General features: G+C 35.2%; 1 protein-coding gene across 11 annotated transcripts in view; it reads right to left on the reverse strand.

Moving 5' to 3' along the window:
* RALYL (RALY RNA binding protein-like) overlaps positions 1 to 20,664 on the reverse strand; it is a 580,783-nt gene that overhangs the window by 443,781 nt on the left and 116,338 nt on the right. For 7 of the 11 annotated variants that reach the window (XM_012722964.1, XM_012722961.1, XM_012722958.1 and 4 more), the window contains one exon: positions 864 to 1,065. The exons of the other annotated variants lie outside the window; for them this stretch is intronic. The gene's annotated coding sequence lies outside the window, so the exon portion shown is untranslated. The remainder of the gene's footprint in view (positions 1 to 863; positions 1,066 to 20,664) is intronic. 11 annotated transcript variants of the gene reach the window in all.

Below are 20,664 nucleotides of genomic sequence, written 5' to 3' on the forward strand. Positions count from 1 at the left end.
AGTGGCTTTAGCTTCTTAATGCTGTGCTCTAACCATTGCAAACTTAGTATTCAAATAGTGTCATACAGGTTCCTGGTCTGGCTAAGTGTGTAGAGAGCATCATTTCTGCCTCACTGTTTTGCACAATGTAAGTGTGGTATGTCAGGGGCCTCTCTGGGTAGAACTCACTTTCTGTTTCAGTGCTAGCTGCCCTGAATGCTATGATTCTATTGTAAATGCTAGCAGTAGCTGTTGAAATGATGAAAAAGAAATAGGCCTAGTCTCACTGGTCATCTAAAGAAACACATGAAAATTTCCTAATAATTACAGATTTATCTTATTTTAAAAATAATCAATCATAATAAAAATATATAAGAACATGATTTCATAGAATTAAAAAAATCTTATCTTGTGCTTAAAATATGGAAATGAAATATTTTCCTAATAAGTCAAATAATATCTGTTTCAATAAATTTATGCATACTTTACTTTGTTGCAAAAGGTAAATTTTAAATGACAAGAGACAAATGAAAATTTAGTTATGAAATTAATAAAGTTAAAAGAAGGGGGAAAAAAGCCTGGGTTGTATCTGTTGATAAATCATTCATAGTTATTCACAATTTTTATAGAGGTGTAAGAGTAGCCTTCATGGCTCCCTGCTCTCTGAAGATGCCAGACAGATCCTCCAGCTGAAAGGCATCAGCCCAGACTAAGCCAAGGCAGCCGGGTAGATTTGATGATCAACCTGGTGCAAACAGGTTGGGTTTTCAAGAAAAAAAAAAAAAAGAGATCTTGAAAGAGAAGAAAAACTAACACCACAACTTTGAAGATGTAGGGGTAAGTTTTAAAGCAGGTCAGCATCATTCAGATACAGCAGAGCTTACCTGCCCAGAGGCGGGTCCCACGGTGCAGGCAGGTTGGATGCACTGGTGTGGTTTCAGTTTTGAATCCTGAGATGGTTTTCAAAACAGGTAAAGTTCGATCTCCCACAGACACCAGTTAGGTTCAAACTTACACAAGGACCAATCAAGTCTTGGAAACGGCTGGTTCGGAACTTGGACCAGTCAGATTTGGAACATGGTTACCCTGAAAGGGGATCAAAGTGGAGGCTTGGCTTAGCTTGGAAGAGGCTTCCATTGGCTTAGGAGGGGCTTCAGGAGAGACTCATTTTCAATAGGAGACACAACTTCTGAGAAAGACTGTGCTTCCTTTGCACACCTTCAAAATATTCACTCTAGCTGCATTCATTGGGAGTACTACTGGCTTATGCCTGGCACTTCCGGGATCTGTACCATAGTCCAGTGTCGGGCGCTGCCCAGCCCAGCTTCAGATTACTGCCACGCTGCTGCGGTTCTGCCATCAGTTCAGGCTCTAACAGGAAGGACAACACTACCTTGCAGGAGCAGCTTTTGGTCAGGATTACTGGGCACTATCTGGGTTAGGACAATGTGTAAGCAAGCACAGGGCAGGGCTACTGTCAATTCAGGGGATGGATAAAGAGAATTGAGGATCCCTTGGATTTTTTAGGCTTTAATGCTCTTTCAGTGAACACAGGTATACCAGGCAGGCAAGCAAGTAGGCAGGCATAGACGAGGCAGTGGGGGCTGGGAGGCAGACAGGCAACTGAACCTCCCAGAACCTTTACGTTCTGTCTCGAGGCTCTCTCTGATGCGCTCTCTCAGCCATCTTCCCACAGCCGCTCATAACGGAGTGATGCGCCTTTTATAGCCTTGCCCTCTAGGCACAGGTGTGCACACTCACGCATGCGTGCATACCTATAATCCAGGTGGCCACATCAGGCATGTGTGCCTCATGCCCATGTTCCCAAGCACCTCTGTGTCGACAAATCAGGACCACAGGTGACAGTTATAGATACTATTGTCGCAAAAGCCTGATTAATTCTATTTACCCTACAGATAACCATTCATTTGTGGTCTTAGAAACATTTTCCTTTTTCCCAATTTCCCCTTGTAAATAGAAAAGTATGATCTCCCCCAGGCACCAATTAGGTCCAAGCCCCCTGAGCTTAAGCCAAATCTTGTAATTGTGAGTGCACAGGTGAGAACCCACAACCATGACAATCTCCCGAGCTCCGTTCAGTTTAAAAAGTGAACAAACATATATCTGAAGAGATGTGAACCTATACCCTTCACTCATGCACAGTGATGTAAACCATCATTACCTCAGTAAAATAAGTAAATAAATAAATACAAATAAAATAAAAATAAACCCACAAGCTCCAGTAATTATCTAGAGGACACCATAAGTGAAAAATTCTTCAGTTGTAGTAACCACAGGATCTTAAGAAAATCTACTCAGAAATAGTATAAATATTGGAACTAAGGACTGAGAAAATTCTCCTGTATTCCATGTAGAGAAGCCACTATAATATAGAGAGTCATATAACCAAACAATTTCTAAAAAGCCATAAAGCTTCACAGGATGTTTTTACATTCCCACTAAATGTCCACATATGTTATAGAGCAGGCTGTTAGGGTTATTAGTCTTACTATTTTTATGTGTATACAGGATATCCCTTTTGAAATTAAACCTTGTTGCTATATAGGAGGACAGAAACTGCAAAGGTTTATTTGACTATTTTAATAGCTAATCACTATATTAGGTGTCACATGGGTCTCCTCTGTTAGTTATGCCAAAGCTCCCCAAAGTAGAGAACAAAACAAGAGCAAACTTGCTCTTATATTTCAAAGTGAAATGTTTGCCTACCTAGATGGGACAGGAAAAGTATTTGTTAACATTTGGTGGGTGATTCTCAGACCAACCACTCCTTTCTAGAGTACAGTTTTTTTTTGTTTAGTTTTTTTTTTTTTAAGATTTATTTATTTATTCATACAGAACTGGGGTACAGGCCAGAGAGGTGGAGGGTGATAGGATTCACCAGGGACAGAGCGGGGAGCAGAACAGGCAGATCTATGAAGTACACTGCTGAGGGGAGCAGCGGGTGGGCCAGGAGAGGTCTGTCGCACCATGCAGTCACCTCTGGGGCAGGTAGGTATCAAACTCATGCGGAAGTGGCTTTAGCATCTCTGGGGCAGGTAGGGATCAAACTCATGCGGAAGTGGCTTTAGCTTCTTAATGCTGTGCTCTAACCCGCTGCGCCACCAGGGAGGGCCTCTAGGGTATAGTTTTAAAAAACTCAGAAAAGACAGATGACAGAGATATTAAACCACCTTTCCTTTGAACTATTCAAAGTACTATGGTATTTTTTTCTGATCCCCATTGGGAGAGAAAAAAGGAAGGATTTTGGGCTATGATTTCCAAGTAGGTGGATAAAAATTTAATAGGTTTAGAAAGCTTGTTCCTGGGAGCTTGGGGAACGGAGCTGATTTGTAGACCCCCAAAATTCTGAGACAAAGTCAGTGAGCCTGCCCACTTAACAATAAAGGAAAATTAAGTAGCCATATTAGAAACCAGTAGTGCTTCCAAAGACAACTGAGAAGATGCTTGTTTCTCATGTTTAAAATAAATATCAATCATGCAGGAGTACGCTAACTGAGGTAGTTTCATCCATGATCAAGGGGAATCAGTACAGAGAAGACAGAGATATATCTCAACCTTACCCCTAAGACCCATTTCCAAACACCATAGCACAGGGAGATTTAAAGCTTCATTTCCGAGGGGGCCAAAACCTAAAACTAACGATATCCTACTCTTATTTTCCTTAAAACAATTCCAGTAAATCTCTTTGTCTAATAGGAAGTGTTGGAAGGAGCAAGAAGGCAAAATGGATCTGGAAACTTACAAATTACAAATTAATAAACATGAGATGCCTAACCTTAGTTGGACTCAGAAAATGATTTCAATAAATAACTGAATAAAACAAACAGCATGAAAGACTCAGACATTTGAAAGATTTTAGCTTAGAGAAGAGTATGGTTCTAATGTTTTATAAGTTTGTAAAACTTACCCAAAAAATGTAATTCTTTAGGAAATATTACTTTCCAAGGAATCCTCCAAAAATCCATCAAACTAAATTAAATTAGGTGACATATGGTATAATTTTTTCACGTTGAATTGGCTGAATACTGAGAAACATTATTTTAAATATTGGCTAGTATTCTGGAATAACATACTTGAAAGCCATTATGTCTGATCTTTAATATACACTTCTTAAATTATTTGTTGAACTGTAATTGCTCAATAAATGAATGACAGATCTATTTGTCAATTTGTTTGTGACTTGCAGAAACATCAATAAAAGGAATAAACAAGATCTCCCTGGGGTATATATTCAGGTAAGAAGGGTAAAAAAGAGGAAGGAGAAGTACATAGAGAGGAAATAAAGTTAAAGGCTTAAAATAATAATTGAAAGTAATTTTAGATCTATGCTATTCAATATATTAGGTTCTACTTACATGTGACTCCTGATCACTTGAAATACGGCTTTTAAAATATCATTTGGTTTTAATAAATTCAAACTTAGTTATATTTGCCTAGTAGATATTATACTAAACATTGCAGTTCCAGAGAGCACTGGGTGCTGGAAGAAACAAAACATAGCAAAGCAACTTGAGAGTCAGAAGGGAGTAAACAACAAAGAGATTGCTTTTTTGCCCTATTCTGAATAACATGAAAATTACATATTCAACACTGATATATGAGGATCTAGAAAAAGAGAAGAGTAGATGCAAAAGCGCCCTAAAGCAGAATGCATGAATATAGAGACAACTGAGTGTGACAATTTGAAAGGAAGCCATGTGACTTAAAGCTTAACAACAAAAGAGTGAGAGGATATAAGGCTGAAGAGGTCAAGTAACCATATATATTCATAATATCAGATTTTTCAATATAACTTATTAGCTTTTTTCTAAGAAATCATGAATAATCTGAACTGTCTATTTACTTCAAAATCAGTAGTCTGCAACATGTTTTTGAACATAGAAACAAGCCAAGTAAAAATTTGGAATGCATTATTGTGTTCCCCTGACTTTTTCAACAAGAGGAATAAATTTGATTGGAGGTAGAAAAAGTATATTTTGAATTTAAATTCTTTTCATGTGAAATATAACATTTACTATGTTCTTATCTAGGTCTGTAATGTTGGGAAAATATATTGTTGATTCTTTTGTAACAATGAAAGAACAAAATCTCTGAGGCTAACCAGAGAGAGCCATGATACTAGAGTTAGTAAAGATAAGTATTGGCAAGGGCAGACATTTATAGAATTGAATTACACTGGGAGTGTTGTAGAGACAGAACATTTTTATAGGCTATGTTAATTGGTAGGAAGTCTAATCAACTGTGCTAAAGGAGAAAGAATTGTTAGTTGTAGTCTGCAAAGTTCAAAGTAAATGACTTTGGAATGCAAAGCTAGAAAGAAGAAAAAACAATTTTCATTAGCGAACTAGGTTCTAGACACCAAATTCATAGCTCGGTAACTGCAGAAGAATCTTGTTGTCAGAACTAAAGTTTTACCTGGTCACCTCACAATGATGTATTGGCTATGGATGTATCCAGACAATGGCATAGATACTTTTATTTTAGCATGGGCCCAGATAGACACTTTTCATATTTATTTTTCACATACATTCAGAAACTTGACCAGAACTAATTTTATGTTGCTTATTCCACTCAATATATTTTAACAAGCAGAAACAAGAACTTTTGAATCTCCCTTTTCTGGACATAAATAAAACTTTTGTTTTGAAAAATTCATTGAAATTAAATAATAGGGCAAAGAAACTTCTTTCTCATGGCTATAAGTTTGGTTTGGTTTTTCATTTTTTTAAAGATTTATTTATTCATACAGAACTGGGGGACAGGCCGGAGCTCTGGCGGATGAGAGGATTCACCAGGGACAGAGTGGGGAGCAGAACAGGCAGATCCACGAAGTACACTGCTGAGGGGAGCAGCGGGCGGGTCAGGAGAGGTCTGCCACGCCATGTGGTCACCTACGGGGAAGGCGGGAATCAAACTCATGCGGAAGCGGCTTAAGCTTCTTAGTGCTGTGCTTTAACCGGCTGCACCAGGGAGGGCCCTTGGTTTGGTTTTTATTAAGTTTTGTAATAAAATTCCCTAATTCTACAAATCAAACCTTCTTAGAGGACAACTATACCAAGGTTGAAATGATGGTAGAAGAATGGGACAGTGCCTCATTTAGAGAACAGTAGAAAGCACAGCAAAATTGATTAAAATATATTCTATGATGTTGGCATCCAGTATGAAAACACTGCAAGTTTCTTCTACATTTTTCCCACATATTGCCATTCATCAATGTCAGACTATTTAAATAAAAATCTAAAAAGAGATTTTCTATTGTGATTAAATGACTTTAACTCTAGAAGAAAGCCCTAAAAAATAGTTCTCTGTTGGAAATCACAATGCCCTACTGTACCAAGAGCCAATGCAAGAAAAATTAATTCTGTGAAAGTGTGCATAAAATAAGTCAAATATTTCCCATATATATCCAGATATCCATGCAACTGGCATAGAATTTAAAAGAAAAAATGTAGGAACCTCAAAATGATAGCATATTCAGCTTGACAGGAAAGAAATGAGGAAGTGAGATTTTTGTCATGTATACACCACAGAGCTCACATAGCAGCTCCTCTGAGGTAGACAAAAATAAGGCCAATGACGTCAACTTTCTGCCTTTCTTTTTCTTTCTAAAAAAGAAAAATATAGATTCTTTAGAATTAGCCTCATTTAGTCAAGTTTATTTTTTTAATTGCTCTTGAAGTATATAAACTAGATTAGCTACATCTGAATATATGAAATCATGAATTTTTGCAAAGAGAGCTATTATAACCTGTTCCAACAAAAGCAGTCTGACTCTAGAAAGTCAAGCACATCTGATCCAAATGGGATAATGTCCAAACTTTTATCTTGAAACAGAGAATGTTTTCTAGACCAGTCCATCTATATTGAGAATGTGATCTTTGTGAACACAGCCAAAGAAAGAGGAGGAAAATTCCCATTGACTATTATTAGGAAAATAACGGGTGTTAATTCCAAAGTCAAAAGATGGGTTCTTCCTAATAGTTATCTGTTTTAGCTATTTTTTTAAGTTTTTTTTTTTTAATGCATACAGGGGTACAGGGGCAATGAGAGGATTCACCAGAGATAGCGTGGGGAGCAGTACAGGCAGATCGAGGAAGCACACTGTTGAGGAGAGCAGTAGGTGAGACAGGAGAGGCCTGTTGCACCATGTGGGGGCGAGGGGGGAGATTGGGGATCGACCTCACACTGAAGTGTCTGCTACTCGCTTGCAGTGCTGGCTTTAACCAGGTGCACCACCATGGAGGGCCTATTTTAGCTATTTTTAATATGCATGTATCATATTTCTAGAGAACTCTCTAAAGATAAAATATTTTCAATTAGTCTTTATAGTTTTCATAGTGTCAAAACAGTGTATTTTATTTACTAGAAGTTTGTTAATATTAAATGACCCTTATCGTTGGCCTATTAGATGTTTACTGAGTACTTTCATTTTGTTGCCTCACTAATATCTAAGTCAGTATTGATCCAGCAACTAAAATAATGTAGTTAGGTATCTTACATTGTACATAAAGTCAAAGTCATGAATATGTTATTTAAAGTATGAATTGAGGGATCTGAGCAAAATGGGGAAGTTATTCATCAATGGTTGTGTTTCAGTAAGATGAGAGTTCTACTGAAAACCCTGTACTTTTAATCAACAATATAGCTTACCCTAAAATTTTGTTGAGGGATAAATCGGTGCAGGTTATGTACTTTAACCACAGTTTGTGTTAAAAATGTTAATTCAGGCCCTCCCTGGTGGCTTAGTGGGTTAAAACACAGCACTGAGAATCTAAAACCACTTCCGCTCAATTCGATTCCCAGCTGCCCCGGAGGTGACCACATGGCACGGCAGACCTCTCCTGACCCACCTGCTGCTCCCCTCAGCAGTGTACTTCGTCCATCTGCCTGTTCTGCTCCCCACTCTGTCTTTGGTGAAGCCTCTCACCGCCCCTGAGCCTCTGGCCTGTACCCCAGTTCTGTATGCACAAATAAATAAATCTTTTTTTAAAAAAATGTTAATTCAAAGTCAGGCTTGAGCCTATTTTCCTGGTACTGTGGAGGGCGGGGGGTGGGGGGGAGAGCAAAATCTACAAAAATCAATGATATATAATCAAAGATAAATGGAGTCTAAAGTAGCTATGATTCTGCAATTGTTAAATATTTTAAAGTATTTCTGACTTCTTTCTTTTCTCTTCCCTTCTAGATAATTTTTATCCTTTTGTTCAGGATGATCCTAGAGAACAGTCTGCTCTTATGTCTAAGTGGCTTGAAATAACAGAACTACTAGTGTATTTTTAGGGAAATCATCCAGGGACCTTCTGTACGATTTAATTGTCTGGGTTCACTTCTGGATTTTACTTTAGTTTCCAGGTCACCCTTCCTCCCCTCCAGCTCTTCTTCTCTGAATCCAAAGTATGGCCCCCAGGGACATCTTTGCTGCTATTATCTGGGCACACTTCCATTAGAGTCTTTCTGGGCTTTTAGATCCTCTTTTAAAGGTCAAAAGGAAGATAGAAGCCAACAGCCAGCAATAATAGGGAAATAGGTAGAAGTTTAAAAATAATAAACTTGGAGGCATTTAAAAAGGGGGAAATGTTAAAAGTCCTAAGTATTATTATCAAATGTCTTCATGAAATACATTTATATATAAAGTTTGTTCTTTATTAGCTTGTTCCTATCTTGAATGTTAGATTGCCTGCTTTTTTGTTTCTTTGATGTCTTGTGGTATCAAACCTTGATAATCCTTTCAATTTCCTATTCATCTGCTCCTATGTGTCTTCTCTTTTTCTTCTGCTTTTCTTTTGAATTAAACTACATATATACATATAAATGAAATAGGCATCAGATCAAATCTTGTATAATCCTTTCAAATCCCCTTGTCAGGCTGTGGGCTTTCCCTCTTATATAAACCTTCTATGTTCTCTTGGGAATCAGACCCTGAAGATACTATTTAAAAAAAAAAATTGTATGTGACAGCTAACTAGACATATAAGACTCAAAAATATAAAACAGAAGATGACACTTCAGATGGCTTTTAGCAAAGTGCCTTTCTTTGTAAATACAAAAAAAAAAATCATCATTTATTCCTTATGAGAAGTATATTATACTAGACAGCCACCTGCCTATGTCACTAAAAGAAAGCTAAAATCTTAGAAAAACATAGAGCCAGAAATCCTTAAAATAAAATAGACTCAGGAAATCCTAAATATTGGACAATATAGAGCTGTTAGAGGGTTAGTTTCAACTGCTTTAAAAACTTCATAGCATAAACATTTAAATTCACATCATTTAAATAATACACACCTAATTACTTTTATATGTATTTTATATAAATTTAAAGAATTACTATGTTCTATGAAATGATAATCGTGACTGAATCATCAAAAAGTAATGGAAATTGGGTGTTTGATCACAGTTAGGGCAGGTAAAGTACATTTTAGATTTTATTCCAAGTTAGTCATTAAAAAATAAGACAATGATAGACTAACATTATTTCTGCACTGTTGAGTCATAGCTAAATTTACTCCTATGACAAATATTTTAGGAGAAATTTACTTTGCATGGACTTTTCTGACAAGTTTTTCTTATTTGAAAACATTCCTTCATCCCTGCAACTCTGGCAAAAAGCATAGTATGGAATAAAACTACAGGATGCATAGTGAAAAATAAACTTTTATGGGATTTGTGAAGATGACTTCAAGAATGATATAGCGCCCAAGCTCACAGAGTCCTATAACCAGTCCAAAGCAGCACTACTTTACAAGATGACTTTGGGTTTCTGCATCCGAGTGATACCTGGATCATCATAATAACCTGCTGCAGTGACTCCTAAGTTGCAAGTTATTGTAATTGCACAGGAAAGAACGAGCACTCTTTTTTTTTCACACAAACCCACATGCTCTAGGCTACTTTTTAAAGCTGTAGAGATTACAGAGAGTTGTCACAAATGGAACAACCCTGCAAGCACTGTGATGAATATTACAGTTACTAGTGACTTATTGGGTCCTAAAAGTTATTAATATAATCTTCAACCTTTGTGGAGATATTTTGATGACCCTGGATTTCACCCTAGGATATATTAGAAGGTCTTGCCTCCATTTCCAATAAGTGAAAAAGATATGCATGTTTCTCCTGCTTATAAAGAAAATAAGTACATTATAATCACCAATAAAGTTAACTTAAAATGTCATGGTATCCTCACCATTTTCAAGATAAAAAAAAATGTATTATCCAAATGAGCATAACACCTCAGTTTTATAGAACTTCTTTAATTCTTTATCACTCCTCTATGGGGAGTGATAGTAATATATGAAACAACTAAAACTGCAAGAGTTCATGGTATAAGTATTACCTTTCATGTACTTGTTTGCCAAGGCAAAGCAATGTCATATATACAAATATCACACCACAAAGAGATTGCTATTGACATGTGAAATTAATGCTCTCAAAGGACAAAGGTAATGCAGTAGGCGGTAATTATTTGAAGTATTATGTCTGTCAGATTAATGTAGACTTAATGAATGATGTTCATTGTACACTAATACCATATGACAACTTTATGAAGAGCTCTTAAAAAGCCTCAAATTTAAGAAAACCTGGGGTAACCTGCTTTTGAAAAGAAATCATGACAAAAATGACAAATTTTTAAGTCTAGAAGTAGAGTGAGCTAATCCAAATGTTCTTTGCAGTTATTCATACTTGTGATAGCCCAGAACTGCTTTACAGTTCCTGGTGTGTTGGTATGACAGCTGGCATCACCAAGATTATTCCCAATAGTTAACACTCCTGTGAAACATCAAGTGAAAGAAAAGTTGAAGTATTAATTAATAGAACAACTATACCCATCCATTCTTCTATTATAAAAGTTTGGATTCTTCATAAGTAAATGCCTTTCTGGCAAACTCCTACTCCTTTTTGATTTGCTTCCACTACTGCTAGTAAGTAACTTATAGTACATGCTCTTCTGACTCTTTTGTATTCCAATCTCTAAGCATAAATGATAAATGATAAAACAAGGACAACACCAAACAAACAAACAAACTTTGTAGGCTTTTTTTTTTTCTCCAACTGTCACAAATACTGAAATCTGGTGAAGCAGAGAAGCGGTCATGCAGTTTTAAGGTATAGAGGCCTGAATAGGTATGACTGTGTTCCAATAAATCTTTATTTATAAAAACAGATGGCAGTCTAGATTTTACTCAAGGCCCTTACTACTTGGAACATTGGTCTATGTAATAAAATTCAAACACATGTGGTCCTTCATAAAAAACACAAAGCTATTGCTATCGCCTTACTTCCTATCAGGTCCCCTCCACACGCCCTCTATATACTGCCATATTGCATTTACTCTTGTTCTCTGTAATGCACCATTTCGTGACATCACTTGTTTTTACAGTGTAGCTCCCTACTATTAAAGACGGGAAGAGAATTTCCCTTTACTCTTCTGAGTCTCTGGTTGAGACTACAGTATTAAAATACAAGTTAACAAGAAAAACATAAGTTTATTAACATGTATCACACATATATACATAAGAAGTACTCAAGAAAAATGAGTGACTCTTTGTTTTAGAATTCAGAATTAAATGCATCTTAAAGGAGAAGGTAGGTGAAGGTGCTGTGGGCCTCTTGAGAGATAGTAAATTATTTTTTAGGAAAAATAAGGTCCTTAGAAGAATGGTTAGGAAGTATGAGAGTTGTAAGTTTTTTGGGGTATAATGTGGATTTCCAGTCTCATGTCCTGTGATGAATCATTTTGCTGGTTGAAAAAATTTATAAAGGGACTGTTGAAAACTGAGTTCCATTGGAAAAATATGTCTATAGACAGATCAGGGAGCTTCAGTGAAATCTTCTACCTGCACTGGGTGTTTTTTAAGCACCTATGTGTAAAATAATACACTAAAGTGATATGTTTGAGGTAGCACATTCTGCTGTCCTCCATTACTCTTCTTCACTTGGAAACTTTCATTTAAACTAAAATTCATTTACTAATGCCCATCATTAAAGTGTTTTTCAGTCCCTCCCCCACTCTAAGCTGAGATAATTACCTCATTCTTATGTATTGTACTTTACATTGTACTCCTATACGTACAACTCCCTATCAAATCTACTTGCTCATAATCCTCCAAGTAAAGACAATATTGCATTCATTGCTAAATCCTCTGGATATCATATATGGTGAGAACTCGACAAATAGTGTATTTGTATCCTTGTCTTGAAATTTGAGTGGAGCAATGTTATAAACTGCTAGTTGCTGTTAATATCCATTAATATTTTAGCCCTTCATAATAGAATCATTATTTTAAGACAATCTCATGGTTGCTTGCAAAATAACTACATTTAAAACCTCCCTTTAAAAATGTGATATGTCTGGCTGATGAATCAACATAAAAATAATGTATGCAAATTATAGGACCACTCCTAAAGGAAAATGAGGGCATGTTATGTTTTCCAGGGACTCTTATTTTGGTGCCCCTAATACATAATTAAATTTTTACCCTAATTATATAAAAGCAGTTAATATCTTAATCAATACACTTACCACCAATATTTTGACCATAAAAATGTTGCTTCAGAGATATGAAATGTTTAATGGTCTGGTTTCTTCTTTTGAAATACTCATTATTTTAAATAAATGTAGCAAATGTTTAAAGCTTAAATAAATACAATTTTCAACTTTTTGTTTTTAGCAATTATTTCAATTAGAAAAAAGTTAAGCAATTAGCTAAGTGCAAGCAGAACATACTCTAATTTCATCCCCTAGAAAACAAGTGAACAATCCAATTAGGACAGTTAGTGGCCATTAGCAGAGAAGCAATCAGAAAAGCTAGAATCTGAAATGGTTTAAAATGGACCATGAGAGACATGTAATCTGAAACAGCATACTAAAGATTAATGTCACGAAAGCACAGAATTTCCACTGAAATCGAGACACCGCATTTTATATAATCATATATAGGTAGTAAAGGATACAATCGCATTTGTATATTAAATTGTTAATATGAAATAAATCCAGTAGTTTGTAATAAGTATTAACTACTTATCATGTTTAAATGAATAAAAGACATAAAGTTTTTATTCTTTGGAATTCCTTCAAGAGATATAGACCAAAAGTTACCTACTACACATACAGAATGAAGTTAGCAGAGTGTTGCTTTTGAAGAGCAAGAGGCAAATCATCTTGGAATACTAACTGGTGGTTGTTGAAACAAATTAACTTCATCACTAGTTTAGGAATATAGGTGCATAAATGAAGAAGAATTTACAAAAGGCTTAAAGTCAGATTCAAAGCTGTCAACTGTGAACTCAGTGTCTAAAAGTTGTCAGCAATATTGACTGTCAACCTACATTTTGGTATATTAGAGTGATGACACTTTTCAATACTTGGCACAGCCACTGGCTGACTGAAATGAAGGAATATCACAATCCAGCACAGCTAAGAATATCAAGGAACTCTGAGGGTAGCTATTTAATGAGTTATGAAGAGTGATTTTGTAGTCACTGCATAGGCTATCAAGAAAACAATGTAATAACTGAATTTATCCAAGAAATGGGGATCGGCCCTCCCTGGTGGCGCAGTGGGATGGAATGCAGCACTGCAAAGCTGGCGGTGGCCGCTTCAGTGCGAGTTCCATCCCCAGCCCTGGAGGTGACCACATGGCGCGGCAGGCTTCTCCTGTCTTGCCCACTGCTCCCCTCAGCAGTGTACTTCATTGATCTACCTGTTCTGCTCCCCACTCTGTCTCTAGTGAATCCTCTCACTGCCCCTGGACCTCTGGTCTGTACCCCAGTTCTATATGCATAAATAAAAATCTTAAAAAAAAAAGAAATGGGAAACTAAAATTCAGTGAATGAAATTTACTAGAGTATCAAGTACATAATGCAAAAATATGGTGATTAAAGTAGAACATATTGCTTGATGATACTAAAATAATGTAGTATAAAGAGAGAGTCTGATGTGCACATTTTCCTTGACAGTGAATCTATGAAAGAGGATTTGATGATTTCCACTGTAAATTTCCACAGAAATATGGAAATAGGAAATATAAAGGAAAATTGATTTCTTTCCTAACAGTACAACAATCCATATGCTACAATGAGAAAGACTATTAAAAGGCTTGGTATAGATGAATTTTACATAGTAAGTTTGATCCTAGAGTCATAGAATTAAGAGTATAAAAGTATGGTAATGTAAGAAATTAAATAACTAGACTTAATTATTAAAACAGTTCAGAAGAGGAAGTAACAATACAAGACATAAGAAGAAAAAATACATTTTGGGTAATGTATTTTGGAACATTTTCTGATAAAAGCACATTACTTTAGGCTATATAGGAAATAGAGATTAGTGATAGAATATATCACTATATTTTCATGGATTTAACATACAGTAAATTAGGTAAAATGCTTACACGTGGTTTCCCCACATGAAAAATATCCTACAGACATTTACCTTCATTAATCTATGGAAGTAGGAAGGGGGAAGATAGCCTGAGACGCACTGATAATTCTAAAATAGTAATATCAAATAATGTAAAACAGTATAATAATGTAAAAAAGAAAATAACTCTGTCAGTAAACAAATGTAAATGCACTTTTAGATAAAATGTTCACCATAAAATGTCTACTGAAAACTAATGTAAACAAGGACTTGAAATATTCCAAAAGAATAAAATCATTGTAATAAAATTACACTTAATTTGTTCTCAATAAAATAAGATTATAATATTTCAAGCATCTTTCGAAAGAATTTCAAAATGATGGGTGATCCCTGGCAGTACAACATGTTAAAGTTCCAGCACCATGAAGCTGTCCACAACCACTGCTGCATGAGTTCGATCCCTGGCTAGAGGGTGGAACCACATGATGTAGCTGACTTCTACTGTCCTGCCTGCTGCTCCCCTCAGCAGTGTATTTCAGTCAATCTGCCTGTTCTGCTCCTCACTCTGTCTCTGGTGAATCCTCTCACCTCCCACAACTCTGGCCTGTAGCCCAGTTTTTACATGAATACATAAATAAATCTTTTAAGAAAAAAGAATTCAGTATTTGCTCAAAATTAGCAAACTGAGACATGAAATGCTTAACAGAGGTCACTATAAAGCCAACTATCACTCAGAGTTCCTCTTGTTTGAAGTATAAACTGTGCATAGCATTACCCCTAGAAGAAAGAGGGAGTGAGGAAAGAAGAAAATAAGGGAGGAAATAGAAACAAGGAGAAGGAGGGAACTTAACTACATATGACATTAAAACACTGATTTAACTGTAAAACAATCAAGATATTCAATAGTTAGTGACCAGTCTACTTGGTTGAATATCTCAAATCAGCAGTCTACTAATCTTAAAATGAATAGTGAACAAAGAACTTTTAAATCATTAAAATACTTGTTTATTAAGTAAAGCATTTATTGAAAATTTTTGTACTTTTTTGAAGTATTCAAAATTCATACACTATCACAGTATACACACCTTCATACTTCAATTCACTGCAGTATAGTTTGATTGTTTCATATTTACTTTTTTTTTTAAAGATTTATTTATTTATACAGAACTGGGGTACAGGCCAGAGATGGGGAGGGTGAGAGGATTCACCAGAGACAGAGTGGGGAGCAGAACAGGCAGATCGATGAAGTACACTGCTGAGGGGAGCAGCGGGCGGGTCAGGAGAGGTCTGCCCCACCATGTAGATCTCCTCCGGGGCAGGCAGGGATGGAACTCATGAGGAAGTGGCTTAATCTTCTTAGTGCAGTCCTTTAACCAGCTTAGCCACCAGGGAGGGCCTCATATTTTCTTTTTTTTTTTTTTTAAGATTTGTTTATTTATTCATACAGAACTGGGGTACAGGCCAGAGTTGCGGAGGGTGAGAGGATTCACCAGAGATGGAGTAGGGAGCAGAACAGGCAGATCATGGAAGTACACTGCTGAGGGGAGCAGCGGGTGGGTCAGGAGAGGTCTGCCTCGCCATGTGGTCACCTCCGGGGCAGGCGGGAATCGAACTCATGCGGAAGTGGCTTTAGATTCTCAGTGCTGTGCTTTAACCCGCTGCACCACCAGGGAGGACCACCTCATATTTACTTTTAACTACATAACAAAAGAGACTCACAAATAAAATATTTAAAAGAATGATTACATAACTGCTTTAATGACATTCCAATCTCTTAAAACATTCTAGTATTCCAGCCCCATAATTACCAGAATAATTGCTACACTGATTCATATTTTAGAACTCATCTCTTGTAGGATGGCATGTTTAAACTTTAACTGACAAAACGCTTGCTTGATGATGAATGATGGGAATATGAATATAAGGGAAACTTCTTTTCATAGTAAGCCCTGGAGTTAAATGTGTGGTCAGATAGGCAGCCAGCAATTGTTCTCTTTCCAATTATTTGAAGATAATTAATATATAACTACATTTCAACTGTGTTTACCAATTAATGTACTGGTTTACCAATTTAACATGGTGTTCTGACTTGTTAAAAGGAAAACTTTCTTCTTTTTTTTTTTAATGCTCAGTCTTTTTGTAGGGTTTTTGTTGAAGGTGATACATTGTGATCAAAAGAGTGTTTTTCAAAGTTCCAGGGAAGCCTTTTTCAGAAACATAGCTTATTCCTAAAATCTTCCAACAATTTTTTTTTACATTTAAAGAAAGGAAAAAAAAAATTTAATAGTTACCTTCTTAGCTATAGGTCAAATTTATGATGCATTAGAGTCATGTTATTTATTTATTGTATGAGGATGTACCACATTCCTTGTATAAAATACACATTTAATTTTGTATACAATCTGTGTATAATATATTTATGAGCTTTTCCTAAAACTTGAGGTATGTTTTACTATTTTAAATTGTTGTGAAGGATTATAATTCATAAAATATTTACTAAAACAACTTCTATTTATAAAATCCTAAATTGGAGGAAACAAAGATGAATAAATAATAGTCTTTACCCTTAGAGTCATGCAATGTAGGGATATAGATCTTTGTTTTCAGCGTATATGTCACATTTAAGAGAAAAAACAGCATCTTATTTTAATGATGTCCTTCATCTAGGTTCTACCTTAGTCCAACTCCCATTATCCAAGAATAATTGATACTCGCAACTTCTATTTCCAGACAAAGTCATCAACCTTATTATTATAACAGCCTTTTTACTACTTTAAGTAGTATGAAGTGATGGATGTGGGGTACTTGGTGAGAGTATCTGCAGTGCTAAATTAATCTGCAAATGAAATGAAGATTTATAGCAAAGGGCAGGAAGATCTTAGAGCCAAGAGGGTCAGGGCATTAGGGAGACTGGAGAGTGATTAAGAAAAAGAACTGGGAAAACATGAGCTACAATTTGCAGATGTTGGTCATCCTGTACAAAGTTTAACAGTGAATGGATATATGTTTTATAAAGAGTAACAGAATGGCACTGGGAGAAAAGAAGTCCTTATAAAACCTACATACAGAAGTATTACAGTATTTTGCTATAAAGGAGATATTAAGAGGCCATTTGTTGAATGAATGATTGGCTATATTCATTTTAACTTTGAAAGCAACTACAAATATAAATGTAATCGTATATATTTGATTTTTGATTTAACTATATTTTATAACCAACACACAAGACATATATATGTAACCTAAAATTATATATTGAGTGCAACTTTATTACATTGCAATTAATTAAAACATTGTATGGGGAGGAGCATGTATGTGTGCACATAAATATATACATATACATTCATACAAAGCCACACACATGTATTACTATCTACTATATACACATGTGTGTAATGTACATGTTTATTAAATATTCATTGCATGCATAGACATATCACATATATGTGTATGTGTATTACAAATACGCATAAAATAAAAGACAGAAAGAGGATGGGGGAATGACAAAATTGAATGCATATGGAAAGCTTCAACCTTAGAATGCCTAACATATTCCTATCTACATTTGACATTACTCTAAATTAGTTAACACATATTAAATGTTACTTAGTGCTTCATTAAATATATTGCAAAATGCAATAAATCTGAAATAGTGTCATTTTGACTTTGGTAGATATGTGTGCTTTTCTGAAAAATGGTACTAGAGAAATTTGGAATTTCAACTAAAATTATTAGAATCTTCATATGGAGGAAGGTTTTACTTAAAGTTTTAAAATGAAAATTATTGCATTGAAGCACTTATATGCACTGATATAACTATTTTAAGCATAAATGCAAGATTTTGTGTATGTACTTAGAAATAAATTATAGAAACAAGAAAAAACATATTTGAATGTCATTTTACAAATTACTTTAGAGAATTTGTACCATTTTCATAAAAGAAAAAAAATTCTTTTATGACTAATACAGTTCAAAAGATACATATTCATTGGCAGTTTAACAGGAACATATTCTAATATACTTAAGTGACAAAAGAATGAAAAAAAAATGTGTTTCTTCACCTCAAATTGTTTCATCTTCCCTAAGCTTTTTCTAGGCGCCAATGACTCAAAAACTATTAATAAAAGCTTTACTTACATTTAGAAACTACTAAAAGTTCCATCTTCTCACTAAGATAAAAAGAATGAAAGTTAAAAGGACAAAGCTCTTTTGAGCATGTCTGTTGTTATCTACTTCGACCTTAAGAAAAACTTAAGAAGTCCTCCTTCTGCCTCAGACAATGAAAAGAAAACTGTTCCACCTTCCCAGCAAGAGAGAAGGTTATGCATTTAGTTAGCTATTCAAAACATAAATGCAGTTAGATTCTTTCTAATAGATATATCAAAACAATGTGCAGTCCAAGGGCAAAACTGACTCGTTGGAAAAGTCAAACATTTCTTAGAAAAACTTTACTATCTATATTCACTAGGAATACATAGTATATACACAAAATGTGAAGAAATTCTTTCAAATTCTTAGTAAACATTGTGAATAAACAAAATTATTTTTCCCTTTTAAATACAAGTGGAACTAAACTTATTCTAAGCAGGTAGGTGCAGGATGGACCTCTTCAAGATAAGCCAGTTCAATACTGTATCCTGGATCCCAATGTAATTGTTTTAGCGACAATGAGACACATGAAGGAGGTACACTGCAAATTCACTTAAGAAAATATTCTTGGTTGAATGTCAGTAAAGACTATGTTAAGCATTTCAATTCACTTAAATCTGTAAAAGACCACTCCTAAGCAAAACACGTCTGTTCATATCAGATTGACAAGCTATCCATTCTCCACAAATGAAAACTGTAACAATTTTATAGCACAGAAAATATTAATAAAATATTCTTCAATTATTTAGCTTAAAATATTAAATTATTACAGTTTAAGAAACTGAAGCACTAGCTTCAGAAAATCAGACAATTTGTCTCCATTGAAAATACCACAACAATGATTATCCTATTTCTACTATATTCTTATTATCCCATATTGTCATTCAGTTGCTGAGTATTTACTGAGACCATGTTAGGCAGTAAAGTTTTATTCATTAAATACACACCACTGATTGTCCTGACCAAGTATGACAATTAAAAAAAAAAAAAGATAGACACACAAGAAATGAATATATACATAAATGTTATAATTTACTACAAAAAGATAGTGACACATGAGAGAACCTTGCCATGCTTATAAAATCAGTGAAGAGTTTAAGATGAGTGATGAGTTGAAAGATAAATAGGAAAGGAGAAGCAAGCAGAAAACATAACATATACAAAAGTTTAGTGGCTTAGTGATAAGAGGAACAATAAGAAAAAATACCGACAACAGAGACCCAAGAATAATTAATATGTCATATGCACAAATGGAAAATTAGGTTGCTAACATTTAACTCATATTACGAATGTTAGTTCTTATCATAAAAGTGATTGAAAAGTTCTCTATAAGGATAAAATCTATAGATTACTTTATAAGGTTCAGATTCAGAGGCATCAGCCTTTTCAGTTCCACAGGGATGTATGTTTAGTTTCATACTCTGCTGTTGCTATATTCCAATTTTTTTTTTTTTTAATGCCACATCTTCACTTTGCAGTAGGCCTCACAAGTGATGTCGGCAATCCTATTACAAGTGGTAAATAGTGGATAAGAGCATACATGTTTATGGCTTTATAGTTTTTCACAAAAGAAATAATGGTAATAGACTAAGATGAAGATGGAGAGAAATGAAGTTTAAGAGGAAAGATGTAAATGTTATTGATAGATATAAGTACTGAATAATTGAAATAATTACCTAAAATAAGTAACAAAGAAAGAAGGAAGGAAAGAACAGAGAAACATGTAATTATCGGTTGCCATAAAAGCTAGGGCTTTGCTTTTTCAACTGTGCTAAATTATTTTTCAATTCCAAAACAAAAAAGCAACTCTCCTCAAAATGTAGAAAATATAGCAGGCATCAATCATTGCCCAGACAAAATCTACTCTTTTTACCTTGATTCCTTGCTAACAGAGACCTGACTTGTTTAGTTGAAACTTTTCCTTATATGACAACTTCCATTAATTAATAAGCCATTGAGGATAAATCCATTCCCTTTGTTGATTACATTTTTAAATATGATTGTGGCACAATTCGGGTTGATATGTTGTGATGTTAAGTCTTTTTGAGGGCTCTCCCTGGTGGCACAACGGGTTAAAGTACCGCATTAGGAAGCTGTCCCAAGCCCCTGCAGCACAAATTCCATACAGGGCCAGAGAGCTGACCCACATGGCATGG

The sequence above is a fragment of the Condylura cristata genome, unplaced genomic scaffold (genome assembly GCF_000260355.1).
Source record: "Condylura cristata isolate star-nosed mole 26May11 unplaced genomic scaffold, ConCri1.0 scaffold00009, whole genome shotgun sequence".
Classification (NCBI taxonomy): Eukaryota; Metazoa; Chordata; class Mammalia; order Eulipotyphla; family Talpidae; genus Condylura; species Condylura cristata.